Below are 19,685 nucleotides of genomic sequence, written 5' to 3' on the forward strand. Positions count from 1 at the left end.
CAACTTTCATTTCTTCTATTCCTCTCCACCATTTGCCCTTCCAATCCCTTGCTGTAGCAAAACATGAGCCCTGCTTCCTGAGCAGCAGCATCCTGGAGTAGCAGCATGCTGGAGAAAGTGGTCCTGAACTGACTGCATGTGGCCGCATCTCAAGTATGAAACAGAGTTATCCTGTGACTGGGAATGAAGACTCTGGGGCTAGGTCTACACTGTGAGCCTCTGACAAGGGGAAGCCACAGCTCAAGAGGTTAAACCCGATGGTACTAATGTGGAAATACTCTCAGGCTCTACCCACCTCCCTCACTGATCAACAGATATTCCACTCTGTGTTACCCGCCTTAGCCGGCTGACAGGTCAGGCAAGTGCCAGGACAAATGTGGTGCTGACTTTGAGAATGAGAGGAGGAGGAGGCATAGGAAGGCTCCCTGAGACCTGACAAACCACACCTAAAAAGTAAGAGAGAGGGTTGATGGGCTGAGGGCAGAATGGAGAGGGGCGGGTGGGCAAAACCAAGGAAAGCTTGTGACATAGTATAAAACCCAAGAGAACAGGGAAGGAAACAGGACTTGAGAAGTGTCACTGAAGATTATCAACTGAACTCCCTTTAATGTGTGTGTGTGTGTGTGTGTGTGTGTATATATTATTTTTTTTCCAGGAGAAATCAGTGAGTTGTTTTGTCTTATTTTCATGTTCAAAGTCAACTCAAATATTGTTCATTGCTCTACCCTATTGACTGGAGCTCGGTAAGGAGACTGGATTCCATGGATCAAGTGTTTATAAGAGTTGCCCAGATTACAAAGGAAATCAACTCTGAATATTCATTGGAAGGACTGATGCAGAAGCTCCAACATTTGGCTACCTGATGCAAAGAGCCAACTCACTGGAAAAAACCCCTGCTGCTGGGAAGGTTTGAGGGCAGGAGGAGAAGAGGGCAACGGAGGATGAGATGGTTGGATGGCATCACTGACTCAATGGACATAGGTTGAAACAAACCCAGGGAGGTAGCGAAGACAGGGAAACCAGGTGTGCTGCAGTCCACGGGGTCGCAAGGAGTCAGACAACCTAGTGACTGAACAAGAACAGATTATAAAGAACCTATTGTCTGTGGACAAAGAAACTGAAGGTAAGTTACTCACTTAGCCCCAATCATGTGACACTGGAACCAACCTTTGAATTCAGGAAGATACTGACCAAGCCCCACTCAACCACTTTACCAGTACACTTCTCAAAAGGAAAGTTTTACTTTCACATCCTTTTTTTTTTAATTATTATTATTCAAAAAGGTCTTACTTCCAATGATAGGCACCTGGATATTTTTATGACTTGTAATGATTAGCTCCATGCTTTTGATAGACACAACTGCACAAGTAGACAAATACATAGAGAGATCAACATTCTCTGTCATCACAACTACTGAGTTCATATCCATCTATAACTCCTGAATCATAAGCTGATAGGTGGTACAACCTACCATAGCTTTGCTTACGGAATAGATACTCAATAACTGCTATTAGTGCTTCTAAATGCACAGGACTGTGGATATCCATCAAGGAAGCAAACCTAACATTCTCCCTGGAATTCCTTTTTATCCTGAGTTTCTATTTCCATTTTGTCTCACAGGCTGTATCAGACAGAGCCAAGTCCCCTGGTGTATGTTTCTCACGGAACCTTTGTTCCCTGGTTCTTTATGAGAGTTTTATCCTACTCAGAGTTGAAGAGAAAAATAACCCATTTATATTCCCGGCACTACGCTCTGGGTTTTATTCCCACTGCTGCTATGACGGGGGCTGCGACAAAGAGGAATACCAATGTCAGCAAGGAGTTAAATGCACTGCTCCTCAGAATGCAGTGGACTGGCCAGATGACTCAGAAGAAAGAGAAAGTCAGGGCCATCTTGAGTTCTAAATTTAGACAGACAGAGACAGAGACGTATGTATACACATATGTATATCTTCACACATCTATCTACCTATTCATATATCATCTATTTAGCTTTGGTTGGAAGACCAAATAGCAGAGCATTTAGTTAAGAGCGCAAATTCAGAGCTCAGAGAAGCCTGATACCAGTGCCACCTCTGTGTACGTGATTTTGGAAAATGGATCTCAGCTTGCCCATCCGAGCCACAGATGCAGCCGGCGCTCATCTTAGAGGCTTGCTGTGTGGCCCCGGAGCTGGCGCGCATGGGCTGTGTAGGTCGCCTCGCATTCTGAAGTAGGTGGCATGCCAAAGTCCAGACGGGATCACTCTGGGCAGTATTACAAAGACAGGGCTTATACAGGATGGTGGAAAACAGAATGTTTTATAAAGTAACCTTGGGAGTTCCCTGGATGTCCAATGGTTAAGACTAAGGGTTTTTACAGCCATGACCTGGATTCAATCCCTGGTCAGGGAACTAAGATCCCCATTAAAAAAAGTAAACTTCGAAAAGTAACCTCTTTGCTAAAATCCCCAACATTGACCTCTAAGAGAATAGGGCTTGGAGTTAGATGAGACTTGAGTTCAAATGCCAGCTTTTCCATTTACTGAGAGGATACATGGGTGTTAACAGAGAGGGAGGAAGAGAAGGGACAGATGGAGACAGAGGAGGGCTGGAGGGAGAGAGAATGATGGGGAGAGAAAGACAGAGAAAGGAGAACATGGCCATGTCTTTTAACCATCAGAGATTCAATGCCCTTATTTACAAAGGGGGACAACAACAGTACCTGCCTCAGATGGTTACTGTGAGGAGTAAGTTATATGCGTACACAGTCTGGGTATTATTTGTCATGTACTACGCACACAAGAAACTGGTGTTCATGAACAATCCATTCTCTTATTAACTGTCTGGAAGGGCTGTGTCCACACTCCCCATTCACTCCCATCTGAAAGCAACATGTTTAGGATGTCTTGTTATCAGGAACTATTTGTTAATTCCCTATGCAGAATTCAAATCTTTCAGTGTACCTCACCTGTGGCTCCATGCTAATTATGTACTTATCTTATTTGAATATCTGCTGCAAATGTACAGAGCACTGTTGTCTTTCTGCCTCCTGGTTATAGACAGTCAGGAATAGAAGCTTTAAAAAAAAAAAAAAAAAAAACTTTGGCATAGAAAAGAAAACAAATCAAGAACATCCTATAATATAATATCCTGTTCCTTTGACCAACTGCGGCTTTTGGAATTTTTTCAAGATGACTTTTCCAAACAAGTACAGCACTGAACACACCCCCACATTCAGCCTGACAAGATACTCAATTGCGAAACTATGCTTTAACAAAAATCTAGAAGATGCTTTCTCTGTCATAAAGTCAAGTGTCGCCAACCCACACATAGTATCTTTTGGCTTTTGCTTCTTGGTAGCTATAATTTAAAGAAAGCAAGGGCTCTGATGACAGAAGTATACATTCAACGGACTTCTCTGGTAGCACAACAGATAGGAATCTACCTGGCAATGCAGGGGACATGGGTTTGATCTCCAGTCCAGGAAGATCCCAAACGCTGCAGAGCAAGTAAGCCCGTGTGACACAACTACTGAGCAGCACTCCAGACCTGGGAGCCACAACTACTGAGCCCAAGTGCACAACTACTGAGCCCAGGTGCTGCAACTACTGAGCCCAGGTGCTGCAACTACTGAGCCCAAGTACTGCAACTACTGAGCCCAGGTGCTGCAACTACTGAGCCCAAGTACTGCAACTACTGAGCCCAGGTGCTGCAACTACTGAGCCCAAGTACTGCAACTACTGAGCCCAGGTGCTGCAACTACTGAGCCCAAGCGCTACAACTACTGAGCCCAGGTGCTGCAACTACTGAAGCCTGAGTGCCCTGGAGCCCACGCTCTGTAACAAGAGAAGCCGCTGCAATGAGCAGCAAGCTCACCACAACCAGTGTAGCCCCACTCACTGCAACTAGAAAAAAACCCACACAAAGTGACAAAGACCCAGCACAGGGAGTCTTCCAAAGTTTTTAATGAAAACTTATTTTAAAAATTAAATGTTTTTAAAATTAGAAAGTTAAAACATTTTTCATTTTAAAAATGAAATTTTTTTATTTTTTATTTTAAAGCTTAAAAAATTAAATTAAAAAATTTTTAATTGCAAAAAATCAAGTTAAAAACAAAAGAAATGTAAATTCAATACCTGACACTACCAAATGTTGGCTGTGTGATCTTGGGCAAGTGACTTAACCTCTCTGAGCTCCCTGTAACAAGTGGGTAATAAGAGTACCTACATCATAGGCAGGGCTTCCACCCAGTTCAGTACCAAGCATATCGTTCAGATCCTAGTCCATGTGACTCCCATTTCCCTAGGGCTGGAGTTGCTGTCATTTGTATTGTTCTGAAAATTAGATAAGCTAATACACGGTTGGATTTGGCACACAGCCAATGCTGAGTAAGTGCTGCTGCTTCTTCCTGTTACTATTACTGTTATTATTACTACTGTTGTAGGCTCTGTGTGAAGATGGAACGCGAGAATCCCAGGAAACACTCCCATTAAGTGAGATCCAGGGTCCCTGGGGTTTGTAAGCAACGCCAGTTCCATGGTAAATGACAGCAAGCAGGACGAGACCCTCTCATGCCCCCCACCCCACCCCAAAGGCCATAAGGGCAACAAATGGGGAGTGAAAGCCCAAAACCAGGCCTAGTTCAATTATCCAAACTAATGGCAGGGTTCAGAGGCAAGGACGACCAATGAGACGGGATAATCCAAAAGCCACTTTCCCTTGGCCACCAAGCACATGGTCGGTTCACATTCAAATACACTATGTCGGCCATTCCGGGGATTAATTTCCAACAAAATAATGAATCCACACACAACAGGCTTGGTTCCAGCTGGGAAGTGCCCTGGTTCTTTGGTCTGTTTCCTGCTCATCTCCTCTCTGCAACACACCCCACGCTGAGAAGAGCCAGCAGGCTCCCCAGACTGGTGCCGAGAACCAATCTAAACAGGGTTGACCCCTCTCAAATCTTCCCAGAGCATGAAAGAGGCCTGCATTTGAAAGGTTTCTTCTCCATGAAAATTAACCGGGGCTCCCAGATGCGATGCCACCAGTGAGGGACTAAGGGGATATCTTGCTGCAAAGACCACACAGCTGAACCCCATTGGCGTCAGCCCCAGCCAAGTGCAAGGTGCGTGGTGTTGCCCATCTTCTGAGACATAAAGATCTTGAGACGCCCTCCTCCCCATCATGAACACGGCAAGTTCAAAAGGAATATAACCTTATCATTCATGAAGATTACTGATGTTCTTATCCTAGGGGCTAGAAAATTAAACACTGCCATGAGGACTATACTGCGTGTATTCATCCAGTAAATAGCTTTGTTTTTGTTTTGCTATTGTTTAATGGCTCAATCATGTCCAACTCTTTGATACCCCATGGACTGCAGCATGCCAGGCTTTCCTGTTGTTCACCATCTCCTGGAGTTTGCTCAAACTCTTGTCCATTGAATAAGTGATGCCATCCAACCATCTCATCCTCTGTCATCCCCTTCTCCTCCTGCCCTCAATCTTTCCCAGCATCAGGGTCTTTTCCAATAAGTTGGCTCTTCGTATCAGGTGGCCAAAGTATTGAAGCTTTGTAAAATTAAACAGGTATTGAGCACCTATGAAGGGTCTGGCACTGGACAAGGGACTAAACATATAAAGAAACAGGAAGAAGAGTCCCTGCCCTATAATCTTGTTGTTGTTGAAAGGCTAAGTCGTGTCTGATTATTTGCAACTCCATGGGCTGTAGCCTGCCCAGGGTCCTCCTGTCCATGGTATTTCCCAGGCAAAAGTACTGGAGTGGTTGTCATTTCCTTCTCCAGGGGATCTTCCCCACCCAGGGATCAAACCCGGGTCTCCGGCATTGCAAGTGGACTCTTTACCGTCTAAATTACCAGGGAAGTCCTGATAGCCTTGTAAAAACAAACAAAAAAACAATGGCAGAGGAATGTAATAAGTAAACACAGTGGTAAGAACAAATAGCTTGGGCCCAGAGCTCATCTGCTGGGGGCAAGGGCTGGGGACCATGCTCTAAATCTAGCACTTTCTGGCAAGTCAACAACACTTCTTGCCCACTCATCTGCAATAGCCTCCTTTCATTCTTTCTGCCCCGCCTCACCCCTCAAGCCATTTTGTGTTCCATAGAAAGAGGGATTGTAAAATGTGAATCTGACCTGGATTCAATATCCAAATCTCCCCATGGTTTCCTGATGCTCTAAGATGCAAGCCATGGGACTTCCCTGTGATGGTCCAGTGGTTAAGAATCCACCTCACAATGCAGGAGATGAGGGTTGATCCCTGATCGGGGAACTCAGATCCCACATGCCACAGGGCAACTAAGCCCGAGAGTCCCAGTTAGAGAGTCCATGGGCTGCAATAGAAGATTCCACATAATACAACAAAGATCCTTCATGCCACAACCAATCTCAACACAGCCAAACAAAAATAAACAAAAGATGCAACCCATGCCCTCACCTTGGCTGCATGCCCCAATGGTCTGGCCTTTGCCTCCCTGCCTTCCCTTTAATCTGGTTGCCCCCTGCCCACCACACTCCAACAACCTGGGTTCTTTCAGCTTCTCCACACACCAATCTCTTTTCCTTCCTCAGAACCTAGGCACCTTCTGTTTCCTTTCATGAAGATGCTTGACCTACAACTGAGTTCCTCTCATCTGTTTGGTCTCTTACTTAAATGCTCCCTCCTCACAAGGAGATCAAACCAGTCAATCTTAAAGGAAATCAACCCTGAATATTCACTGGAAGGATTGATGTTGAAGCTGAAGCTCCAATACTTTGGCCACCTGATGCAAATATCTGACTCACAGGAAAAGACCCTGAGGCTGGAAAGGTTTGAGGGAAGGAGGAAAAGGGGGTGGCACAGGATGAAATGGTTTGATAGCATCACTGACTCAATGGACATGAATTTGAGCAAATTCTTGGAGGTAATGAAGGATTGGAGAAGGCAATGGCACCCCACTCCAGTACTCTTGCCTGGAAAATCCTATGGATGGAGGAGCCTGGTAGGCTGCAGTCCATGGGGTCGCTAAGAGTCGGACACGACTGAGCGACTTCACTTTCACTTTTCACTTTCATGCATTGGAGAAGGAAATGGCAACTCACTCTAGTGTTCTTGCCTGGAGAATCCCAAGGATGGCAGAGCCTGGTGGGCTGCCATCTGTGGGGTCACACAGAGTCAGACACGACTGAAGCGACTTAGCAGCAGCAGCAGTGAAGGATAGGGGAGCCTGGCATGCTGTAGTTCATGAGGTCATTAAGAGTCAGATATGACTTAATGACTCAACAACAACAATAAGCAGTCAACCACCAACAATTAAACCCCAACTGGGCCTTCTTCATTGCACATTCAAAGTGTGAAAGAATCAAAATTTTATTTTTGTCATGGCCTTATTTATGTCCATGTACCCATAAATAAGAACAAATAATATATATTAAGAAGAAGAAGAACAAAGGATAAGAATGAATAAGTAGAACAAATGTTGGAGACTTCTCTGGGTGTCCGGTGGTTAGGACTCCATGCTTCTAATGTAGGGGACACAGGTTGGATCCCTGGTCAGGGAAGTAAGATCCCACAGGTGACACCACATAGCCAAAAAACAAAACCAAATGAAAAGTAATAAACTAATTTTGAAAAATAAAATGCATAAAAATGAATACATGTTGGCTGAGCCCTCATGATCTGCCAAGTTCTTCTCTAAACTCTTTCCATGTGTCACCTCCTTTCATTTCATCTTCCCAGCTAATGTGTACAGTCATCGCCATGGAGATAGGCACAGAGAGATTAAGCAACTTGCATGCTAGTTGTGTGATGCACATATATGACAAAGGCTAAATCTGAACCTGGGATGCCTGGTTGCAAAACTTGTGCTCTTAACTTTCATGCTGAGCCACTTTTGAACCACAAATATCTCTATTTTTTTTTTCAATTAAAATAAAATCACCTCCCCAAAGGGCTGTTAAAAAGTGACAAAGATCACGGGGGAATTTTGTTCAGTAGAACTCACCCAACCTCTCCCTTCGGGATCATCTCTCTTCTCTCCTTCCCCACGTCCCCGTAACAATCAACACACTGCCCTATCCTTTTAGAAGACACTCTATCCATAATCTCTCTTAGCAGCTGTAACTACATAAAGCTTATTTATACTCATGTCCTATGGCTAAAAGAGATCTTTAGGCAGCCCACAGCCCTGTCCAAAGAGTATATACATCACCAGGGGACAGGTTGTGAAATAGACTGAGTTGATTTAACGAGAAATGCCCATTATCCAAGAGCAAAGAAAACCCAAGGCCACCACTCTTCTCTCCCACCCTGGCTTCTATTTTCTTCTACCTCCAGCTCCATTCTAATTCTGTGCCTCCAATCCTAAATACATTAAAAACATAACCTATTCTATGTCTTAAAAAAAAAAACCTGAACAGGCTCAACTTAAGGTCAGCCTTTTCTGGTACACTGGTTCCTATTAAGGAAGGAATAGAAGGAGAGATTGCTTTTAAAAAGAGAGAGGCTGCTTTTAATGACAGTTTCCAAACAGTGGCCTTTTGTACTTGAACGGATTGATGATAAAGCTCACTGTCAACTGACAGTAACATCAATGTCACGGGACAAAGGGACGGACGTCCCTCGGTAAGGGGTCATCCCAGAGCCATTAAGCAGTGCGGGTCGGCTCTGCCATCTTGGGCGACAGTGACTCCTCAGGATTATGTGGCCGCTGACTTCCTCTGAGCCAAGTCAGGGGAATAAGGCAGAGTTGGGAAAGAAAACTCTCTTTCTCTCTCTCTCACACACACTCCCTATCTGAAAGTAATTCAACACTGCCCAGCGCTGAACAGCCTTGGTCCACGTTTGAATCTGACCTTTGTCGAGTCTTTGTCCCATGACTTTAGGCACATATCTTTGCTTTTCTGTGCTCCAGTGTTCTCATCTGTAATACAGATACTAATAGGGCTGTTCTGTCGACAAGATGAGGTAATTCATGCAAAGACTTTGGCAAGATGTCTAGATAGATGAACACTCAAATTGTATGGTGGCTGTTAATACTACTACTACAATTAGGACAGAACTGTACAATTCAAAGCATCAGCAAATTTCCCCTTGCTAACACTTTAGTGAAGGAGATGCGGCATCTGATAATTCTACTGTTTTAAAGGTGAGGCTCAGACAGGTGTTCTGATGGCTCCAGATCACCTAAGTAGCCAACTATCTATCAGAATCGAAACTAGAGAAGTGCCCATCTGACTCCAGACCATGGCTTGGTTCAATACTCTTACGTTACTCCTCAACCCATGGAAGACTGGGGGACTGTTATATGTCTGGAATGATCCTGGGGACAAGGGAATAAAGATCATTCACTGAGTTTCCCAAGACAGCCACAATTTCACACATTGTATTGGATAGTTAGAGTGGCAACATCATATATCATCTAACCTGGATGTTTTTTGAGAGTGACAAGTGCTGTCCTGGACAGGATTCCAGGAGAAGACATAAACTAAGGCAGTACCAGACAGACTGGGACAAATGCTCTCTACCTGCTGTCCGCATATAATTATATTAGTACAAATCCTGACTCTTCCTTCTATCATGGACTACGGCATCTAATATTTCATTTCCCAGCATATTTTCTCATGTCCTCTCTGCTGGCGGGATCACCGCTCTTGCTTTTGGCCAATGACTTCAACCCATGATGTCATCACAGGGCTATCAAGTACAATATTACTCTCCTCCCAAGCATCAAGGTCCAGTGAAGGACAAACTCAAAGCCAAGTCAATGGAGGTTATTCCCAGGGATTCTTCTGACCCACACTTTGGGGGAAGGCATTGGGGGAAGGCAGATATCATGATGCTCAAAAGATAAACTGTTGGATTTGCCTCCTCATTCTTTCCTGGGTGTTTAGGGGAAGTTTATCGTCTGACAATGCCCATCCACCAAGAGACAGACACAAGTGGAGATAAGAGGTGAGCACAAAAATGGAATATCTTCTCAGTATTGGGCCACTAGCTCCAGCCCCAAATCTTGGGGTCCAGTCTCTGATACCTTCATTCCTGAATTCACTTATTAGACTTTGGTGGTGGTGGTGTTCAGTAGCTAAGTCATGTCCAACCCTTTGCAATCCCATGGACTGCAGTATGCCAGGCCTCCCTGTCGCTCACCATCGTTCAGAGTTTGCCCAAGTTCATGTCCATCGAGTTGATGTTGCTACCCAACCGTCTCATCCTTTGCCACCCTCTTCTCCTTTTGCCTTCAGTCAGATGCTATCCAACCATCTCATCCTCCGTGCCCTCTTCTCCATGTGCTTTCAATTAAACTTTGTAGGCTAACACAAAATCTTCCCAAATCCAGTATCTAATATAGTCTGAGGTCACTTAGATATCTGTACTTCCTTTTGTTAAAAGCAGTATGAAATAGGTTTCTGTTGCTTGCAATCAAAATACTTCTAATTATACAGATACCAAAAATATGGATATGGAAAAGGACTTCTAAGAAAGATAAAATACTTCAGTAAAAGAAAAGTTAGAAAGGAGAGGAGTCATGGTAAGCAGAATATTTTCATTAAAATAATCTTCTGAGTGGGCTTGGGAGAGCTTAAACATTTGTCTAAGGAAAAAAGAAATTCCACGTCAAGAAGTCTGGTTGAAAGAGGAACATGAACATGGAATGGCATTATGGGGTAATGGCACTGACATCAATAAATTATGGTTCAAACGCCAGCTCCACTGCTGAGTTCTCAGTCAAGACACTTCAGCTTCTGAGCTTCTGTTTCTTCCTCCACGACATAAGGTTTTTGACAACTCTCAGAGTTGTTAAGAGAGTCATCATGAGTATACATAAAGTACCCACATGACTGTTAACACACAGACGGTTATTAATAAGTAGTGATTATTATTTGTGTGTGGAGGGCAGCAAAGAGATCCAATTGTAAAAGAGCTGGGCTAGAGACTGTGTTATTCCTAGAGGTAGAAAGCACACATTTGTTGTCTTTGGCCAGCTGTGGCCTGGACCAAGGTCTGGACTCTATGAAGTGTTTAATAAAAGTCAACAAATAGATAAATGAAAAATGAAATAATTGATGCATATACAAAGCCTTAGAGAGATCTCAAATAACCATAAAAGCCATCATCAATATCCTCAAGGTAAATGTATCTGGTAAGGTATTTAGTGTCTGATTACATTAAAGAATCCTCATGGCAGTCGGAAGACTTAAAACCTGCAACATAGTACAAATAAGAAAAAAAGTAAAGCAATCATTTTTGCTTATATTCATAAACCCATGTGACTGACTTACAAATAAATAGAGAATAAGCAGAAAGAGACGCATACTCTTACAGAACCAATGTATGGTTGGCAGTGGGAAGGTCAGGGGGAAGGGATAGTTATGGAGTTTGGGATGGACAGGTACCCATTGCTATAGTTAAAATGGATAACCAGCCAGGACATACTGTAGAGTTCAGTGAACTCTGCTCAACGTTACCTGGCAGCCTGGATAGGAAGGGGATTTGGGAAGAATGGATACATGTATATGTATGGCTGAGACCCTTTGCTATTCATCCAAAACTATCACAACATGGCTTATTAATCAGCTATACCTCAACACAAAATAAAAAGGTTAAAAATAAATAAAAGCTGGCTGTTTAAAAAAAGAGAGAGAGGAAAATACGCATCGCTCATCCAATCATTCATTTATCTGTCAGTTCATTCACAGGCATTAGCTTCTGCTCTGATTCGGCAATGTTATGCACCCTAGGGACTCACAGATGAAGACGCAGTTGCTGCCAGGGAACCCTCACACAAGGGCATGAAGAAGACATATGAATGACTAACTTTGATCTAATATAATACATATCATTCTGTCAGAGGTATTAAAGGCTCCAGATCTCCTGAAAAATGAGCATTCACTTTAAAGGAGGAGACTGGAATACACCAAGACAGGCTGAGGAAAAAAGTAACTCATGAAGGAGGAAACAGCATAGCACAGGCATAAAGTCATGAATATACTTGTTGTCTTTGGGAAGGACAGTAAATTGTCTGATCTCTCTGGAACAGGCACACTTGAGGAGAGTCAGGGTGCTGAAACATGAAGACGGGGTTGACCAGATATCCACAGGCCTTGACTACCAAGCTAAAACAAAGAGATTTGACTCTGCAGAAGCTGACAGGCCACCAACAACGTTTGATAAAGAGAGGGACATAACCAAATGGGAGTCTTAGTGAAATAACTGAAAGGAGAGCAGAGAGCAGGTTAGAAAGGATGATGGCAAGACAGATATTATTCATTTTATATTGAAAAGTCAATTGCCAAAGATATTAGTAAGGATGAGTACATATATGGATACACTGGAAACTGAAAGAGAGAAGTCTACATAAGTCAGGGCTCTAAGGGACAAAGCGGAAGAAAACCCAACCCAAAGTGCATCAAGAGGGTTGGGAAGAAGGCATTACTGTCCTGTGTAATAACTGAAACACAGGTGTCTGTATTATTTCATCCAGATTTTCTCGACATCCCTGTACCATCCTCATCATCATTTATATAACCATTCCCTTGTAAGGCGGTTAGATTATGTCCAGTTTGGGGAACTGGCAGCATCTTTCATCACGGTGCCATCTCCCATCCTCACAATTTCTAAACCAGACAAATCAAGGTGATTTGTCCAAAAAATTCTGAATTGTGTTTCAGTGGTCTGTCTAGACCAGGTACTCATCCCTGAGTCATTTTTGAGGCTAATGTGTGGGATGCCCTGATAGGTCGGGTCTGGATTATGTGCCATTTTGAATTTGAGGTGGGTTATACACGTTCTTTGAAATGTATACAATTATGACTCTTTTCACATTGATCAAACATTCAAACTGCAGTACAGTGATTAAAGATGAATAAAGTTGAAGCTAAAAGGAGACCTGGGTTTAAAAGAAGGGCCATGTGTTTATTATCTGGGTGAACTCTGGCAAATTATTTAACCCCCTCTGATTCTCTGATCCACAGTCTGTAAAACAGATGCAACACTAATACATAAATGAGAATTAGACAGAATATTACATGTAAAGTGGAACATATGAATATGTATGTGTGTGGGGGGGGTATATCTGGAAATGGAATATATACTTGGAATCAAAGTATTTGGCTTTTAAAATCCCAAGTAATTCCAACTCTATATTTAAATGTGTGTATATGTATTTGTGTGTGTTTAGGAACTCTAGTTCCTGGACATAATCTGGCTAGACTGGACATAATCTAGCTACCTTACAAGGGAATGGTTATATAAATAATGATGAACTCACACAATAAAATAATACATAAACCTTAAGCAGAATGCAATAGACCTATATAGGCCAACTGGAGGGCTGATGCCGAAGCTGAAACTCCAACACTTTGTCCATCTGATGCAAAGAACTGACTCATTGGAAAAGACTCTGATGCTGGGCAAGATTGAAGGCAGGAGGAGAAGGTGATGACAGAGGATAAGATGATTAGATGTCATCACCGACTTGATGGACATGAGTCTGAGCAGGCTCCGAGAGTTAGTGATGGACAGGGAAGCCTGGCATGCTGCAGTCCATGGGGTCACAAAGAGTCAGACATGACTGAGTGACTGAACTGATACAGGCAGATACAGGAAGATCTTCATGATGTATCATTAAATACCAAGAGTGAGGTATAAAACAATGAGTTGAGTATACACTTATTTAAACAAACCATGTGTATATGTGTGTGTTGTATATACATATATGCATCATATATGTATACATATACACATATACATGTATATACACATATACATCGTTGTTGTTCAGTCACTAAGTCATGTCCAACTCTTTGTGACCCCATGGACTGCAGCACACCAGGTTTCCCTGCCCTCTACTATCTCCCAGAGTTTGCTCAAGTTCATGTCCATTGAGTCGATGATAAACATAAACATACACGCCTACATACACACACACACACACACACATATTTCATTAAATCATATAGAAATATAAGCTATATATGTATATTCTTAAAAGCATTACTGTACTTTATGTACTAAGTACTACTGCTAAGCTGCTAAGTCACTTCAGTCGTGCTTGACACTGTGCGACCCCGTAGACGGCAGCCCATCACGCTCCCCCTTCCCTGGGATTCTCCAGGCAAGAACACTGGAGTGGGTTGCCATTTCCTTCTCCAATGCATGAAAGTGAAAAGTGAAAGTGAAGTTGCTCAGTCGTGTCCGACTCTTCGCAACCCCATGGACTGCAGCCTACCAGCCCTCAATCATGTACTATTAATTATACACACATATAATAAATATACAAATAAAGAAGCACATATAAGAACTTTTATATGACTAGAACTTTCATGAAAAAATACATAAGAAGCCAAAAATGGTTGCTGAAGGTGACCTGGCCACCTGGAATGAGACCTTAAATTTTATTCTATGATTGAAATTCTTATTTTTTTTTAATGTTCATCTGTATTTATCGGTTCAGTTTTTAGAAACATGCTCTTCATATCACTCTACTGCTGTGTTTGTTTCATTCTTTTAAGTATCGACATTTATTTATTTGGCTGTGCCAGGTCTTAATTGTGGCATGTGGGATCTTTAGCTGCAGCCCGCAAAACGATTAGCTGTGGCATGTGGGATCCAGTTCCCTGACCAGGAATTGAACCTGGACCCCCTGCATTGGGAGTGCAGAGTCGTAGCCACTGGACCACCAGGGAAATCCTTGAAATTCTTATCTTTGTAACCATGTGCAAAATATCATTCCATGCTTTTTCCTAAACGTGATTTTCACTGACCTTTCCCAATGCATTTGCTGTTGTTTATCCTATCAGTGAAAATGCCTGGCAGAATTTCCATTCCTAATGGTGTTTGCGTGGGAATGGACCAGCTTTTTTCAGACCACCATATTTACATGCAAGGGCCACTTTGGTGGAAACGATGCTAGCTGATTAAGAGGGTTTGTGAAAAAGTACCCACTGTGATTGAAACACTCATTTAATACATTTTAAGTGCCCGAAATCCTCAGCTTCCTTGATTGGTGTTGATTGTTTGCATTTGATTTATTTCCTCCGTATCAGTGTTCATTAAGTTACTTAAGTAATGGCCACCCTGTAGCTGCATCTCTATTTAACTCCACATCTTTGGGAGCATTCTAATTCAGAGACTGTTCACTTCAGAAGCTGGGAATGTAGATTTGACCACTGAAGGGTTGTGTATTCCTCATAGAAATTATTTACAAGGAAAATTATCTTTCAAAAAAAAAATTCACAGCAGTCTCCTCTGATTTTTTTCTATTTATAGCTTCTATTCTTGGCAGAAGTCTTATTATTTTTGACAATTTATTAACTACCGCAGACACACTTATAAAGTGATGTTCGATGTTCACAACAGTATGCTTGATCTTCCACATTTTAAAAATCTACTACCCGTGTGGACAGTAAGAGTTCTGCCAGCAACATTCTAATAGTCCTTATACCAGTTCAGTTCAGTTGCTCTGTCATGTCCAACTCTCTGCGATCCCACAGACTGCAGCACGCCAAGCTTCCCTGTCCATCACCAACTCCTGGAGCTTACTCAAACTCATGACCATTGAGTCGGTGATGCCATTCAATCATCTCATCCTCTTTTGTCCCCTTCTCCTCCTGACTTCAATCTTTCTCTTTCCCAGCATCAGGGTCTTTCTAATGAGTCAGTTCTTCACATCAGGTGGCCAAAGGATTGAAGCTCCAGCTTCAGCATCAGTCCTTCCAGTGAATATTCAGGACTGATTTCCTTTAGGATGGACTGGTTGGATCTCCTTGCAGTCCAAGGGACTCTCAAGATTCTTCTCCAACACCACAGTTCAAAAGCATCAATTCTTCGGTGCTCAGCTTTCTTTATAGTCCAACTCTCACATCCATACATGACCACTGGAAAAACCATAGCTTTGACTTGACAGACCTTGGTTGGCAAAGTAATGGCCCTGCTTTTTAATACACAGTCTATTTTGGACATAGCTTTTCTTCCCAGGAGTAAGCGTCTTTTAATTTCATGGCTGTGGTCATCATCTGCAGTGATTTTGGTGTTAAACGCACTGTAAAAAACAAAAGACACAGCTTCGCAGACGTGGCTTCACTGGACATTCTGATAGTCCATAGATTGAATGGAGATTTCCTTCTTGTGTTTATTTTATTTTTTTTATCTGTCCCAGTGAAGGTGGGTATGGGGACTTCTCTTCATTCATTGTTTGTATTCAGGCAGTTGAGATTTGCTTTTGCTTCCCAGGAGGACAAGTAGAGATATCAGGTGCTGTCACACATTTACATCAAGAAGCTTCACTGTGGAAAGGGGAGGATGGGTCAGGCGAGGGGGTCAGAAGGAGGGTCTTCTGTGCTACGTAATCTAGGATAAGCATCAGGATGTGTGACGTCATGAGCACCAGGGACAGGCAGAGGGCACTGGGAACACAGGGCACGAAAGTAAAACGAGAAAGGACAAGCCGCGTTTGTCTGCATATTTTTGCCCACAAAAGCTGGGTGCTTCAAGAACAAGTAGGAGTTGGACCACTTGGAATGAAAGCCCAAATGAGACTGAGTTGTAAGTACACAGAACTCGGGTGCCCTGGCATGCGGAGCCCCTTCCTACAGCAGTGGGATTTTAGCTGAAAAATCACAACAAGTGAAGTCACAGTAACTGAGGGGAACTTGAGGTGGTCTGGGCTTCCCAAGGGGTGCTAGTGGTCCAGTATCTGTCTGCCAGTGCAGGAAAAAAGAGACGTAAGAAACACTGTCCGATCCCTGGGTGAGGAAGATCCCCTGGAGGAGGGCATGGCAACCCACTTAAGCATTCTTGCCTGGAGAATCCCATGGACAGAGAAGCATGGCAGGCTAAAGTCCATAAGGTCGCAAAGAGTTGGACACAATTACAGCATACCAGTAGTCTAGCGAGGTTTACCTCCGGGGAAGGTCTGGGTTGAAGTTCTCTGTGCTCCTAGACAAAGTATGAGATCTAAAAGCTTGCCAGGTTGTCAAAGAGTGAGTTTGGGTCTTGAGGCTGGAGGGAGGGTTCTAAGGCTCCAGGAGGCGTAAGAAGGGGGAGCCTCACTCCAGTACCCTGTGTGAAGCCACTCACCACTCACATGGTTCTCCCATCCCCACTTCAAGGCTGGAGCACGTCCAGGGGCGGCAGCCAATGGTTACTTTGAGAGAAGCTGCAGAACCATCTTAGTGGGCCCTGAGAAAACCAGCACCCACAGAGACCACTTACGGACATATTTTTGTTAAAAGTAGAAAAAATGTTTATTATTCCTATTTGCAGAAAGAAAAAAAAAATTTGAGTCAGGAGGAGAAGAGTAATTTATTCTTAACAGGTGGACCGCATAAATCTTTCTGCCATGGCACAGGCATTCATTATAAATCTTTCACTTATGTGACAGGTATTTACTGAGTGTGTGCTCTCCCTAAGGCACTGTGCTCAGCGCTGTGGGGTCCAGAGAAATTACCCTGAAGCAGAGTTTACGGAGAATCTTAAGTTTGCCAGGGGAGACTGAATATCAAAGCGAAATACAGGATGACTGTGGAAACCAGTATGGAGGGTCCTTAAGAAACTAAACCTACAGCTACCATATGATCCAGCAATCACACTCCTGGGTGTATATCTGGGGGAAAAAAGAAATGAACATTCTAATTCAGAAAGATATACACATTTCAGCGTGCACAGCAGCACAATTTACAATAGCTAGGACATGGAAACACCCAAGTGCCCATCAAGACGATTGCTTTGGAAGGTGTGGCATGTACACACACACACACACACACACACTCACATGCACACACGCACACAGTGAAGATCCTGTGTACCGTAACTAAGACCTGACACAACCAAATAAATACATTTAAAAAGAAAATAAAACAGCACTGTCCACTCTCTTTTTCACAAACTTCTTCCACAGGGAAAACAAGGTGTACTTTGGTCCTCTAACACTGTAATTTCCTGAATCCCCCTTCTCAATACAACACCCTTCTGTTTTAGCAAGATAACAAAGAGTGAATGCTTAACAAAATCTATAGGAAGATGTGTTTATAATAAAAACACCCTTGCCATTAAGATTTTAATGACTGTCATTATTATGGTTCAGGCAGAACAAAAGCAAAATCTCAAGCACTCTTTAGACATTTCACTTGGCTGAGGAATGCCCTGGGTAAGTCATTTCTTTTGCATGTGTAACGGTTAGAGCCGAGTTTGCTTAGCGATAAAATGGAATGCAGTGACAGACACAGGGATTTGGGTCCAAGTAGACATTACTCTTGCCTGGAAAATCCCATGGATGGAGGAGCCTGGTAGGCTGCAGTCCACGGGGTCGCTAAGAGTCAGACATGACTGAGCGACTTCCCTTTCACTTTTCACTTTCATGCATTGGAGAAGGAATTGGCAACCCACTCCAGTGTTCTTGCCTGGAGAATCCCAGGGACGGGGGAGCCTGGTGGGCTGCCGTCTATGGGGTCACACAGAGTCGGACACAACTGAAGCGACTTAGCAGCAGCAGCAGACATTACTCAGGAGCGTGTGTGTGTGTGTGTGTGTGTGTGTGTGTGTGTGTGTGTGTGTGTGAAGTTTTATGAAAATTTATCCTATGTGTAGATTCATGCCCCATATATGGATTCATGTAGCCGCAACCCGAATCAAGATGCAAGACCATCCCTTCACCAGAAAGGAGCTCCCTGTCTCTACTCCTTTCCAACCGTCTTTTCCATCAGTGGTTCTGATCTAAGTTTATGAGGCCACCATCTACTCAGTCACTCAGGTAGAACATACTTATTCTTCAGATGGGCTTCCCTGGTGGCTCAGTGGTAAAGAACCCACCTGCCAATGTAGGAGACATGGGTTTGATCCCTGGGTCGGGAAGATCCCCTGGAGGAGGAAATGGCAACCCACACCAGTATTCTTGCCTGGAGAATCCCATGGACAGAGGAGCCTGGCAGGCTCCACAAGGCCCTGCTGGCCACCTTAAGGATCTCTGTCTCCTTCTGAAGAGCAAAGTGAACTCCAAAATCCTGAAGGCTTTAGCACCAGGTGACATAACCAGATTACGTGGTAGCTACATGGGAAACTTGGAAAAAGTGGGGAGCAGGGGTAGTACTTCACTGCCACCATGCATTCCAGGGGGGGATAGTGGTTTGGTGCCAAATAGAAGATGGAAAGAAGATGTTCTTTCAATCAACTCTTTTACTTTGCCTTCCCTCCAGTTTGAGCTTTCTCCAACTCGCCTTTGAAGTTGTGGCTAAAGGGACTTCTCTGAAATGCCACTGACGTCATGTGAATTTAGGATAAAACCCAGATTCAACACAACCCATACTGTACTTCTTCATTTGGCCCATCCCTACTTTTCAGCCTCCCTCTGTCTCACCCTCTCCCCTGCCTCAACAAACTATGTGATTTTCCCTGGCAGGTCTAGATCAGGTCCCTGCACATGCCAAGAAAGCTCTGTAGAATTCAACAGACATGGTGCCCCTGGGTTTGTGCATCATGGATGCCCAGATCGAACTGAGATTTTCCAAAGCCTCATTCCCTGTCGGTGATGAATATGCAGAAGTCCTACCCCACGGTTGTTAGCATCTAACAGGTTGACCGGTCTCAGCTGCTTCATACCAATCCAGGTAGAAGCGACTCTGAACAAGACTCCAAAGTCACTGCATTAAGAAATTATTTTGGAAAAGGAGAGAGCACAGAATGGAGGGAAATGCAGAAGCACAAAGGTACG

General features: G+C 43.5%; 1 protein-coding gene and 1 non-coding gene across 2 annotated transcripts in view; both read right to left on the reverse strand.

Moving 5' to 3' along the window:
• The window catches only part of RBFOX1 (RNA binding fox-1 homolog 1), a 1,703,141-nt gene that overhangs the window by 1,486,200 nt on the left and 197,256 nt on the right, over positions 1-19,685 (reverse strand). The window lies entirely within an intron of this gene.
• Positions 14,592-14,664, reverse strand: TRNAG-CCC. Its single transcript has one exon. It is a non-coding gene; the product is annotated as a tRNA-Gly (tRNA).

Source organism: Bubalus bubalis, chromosome 24, assembly GCF_019923935.1.
Source record: "Bubalus bubalis isolate 160015118507 breed Murrah chromosome 24, NDDB_SH_1, whole genome shotgun sequence".
Taxonomy (NCBI): Eukaryota; Metazoa; Chordata; class Mammalia; order Artiodactyla; family Bovidae; genus Bubalus; species Bubalus bubalis.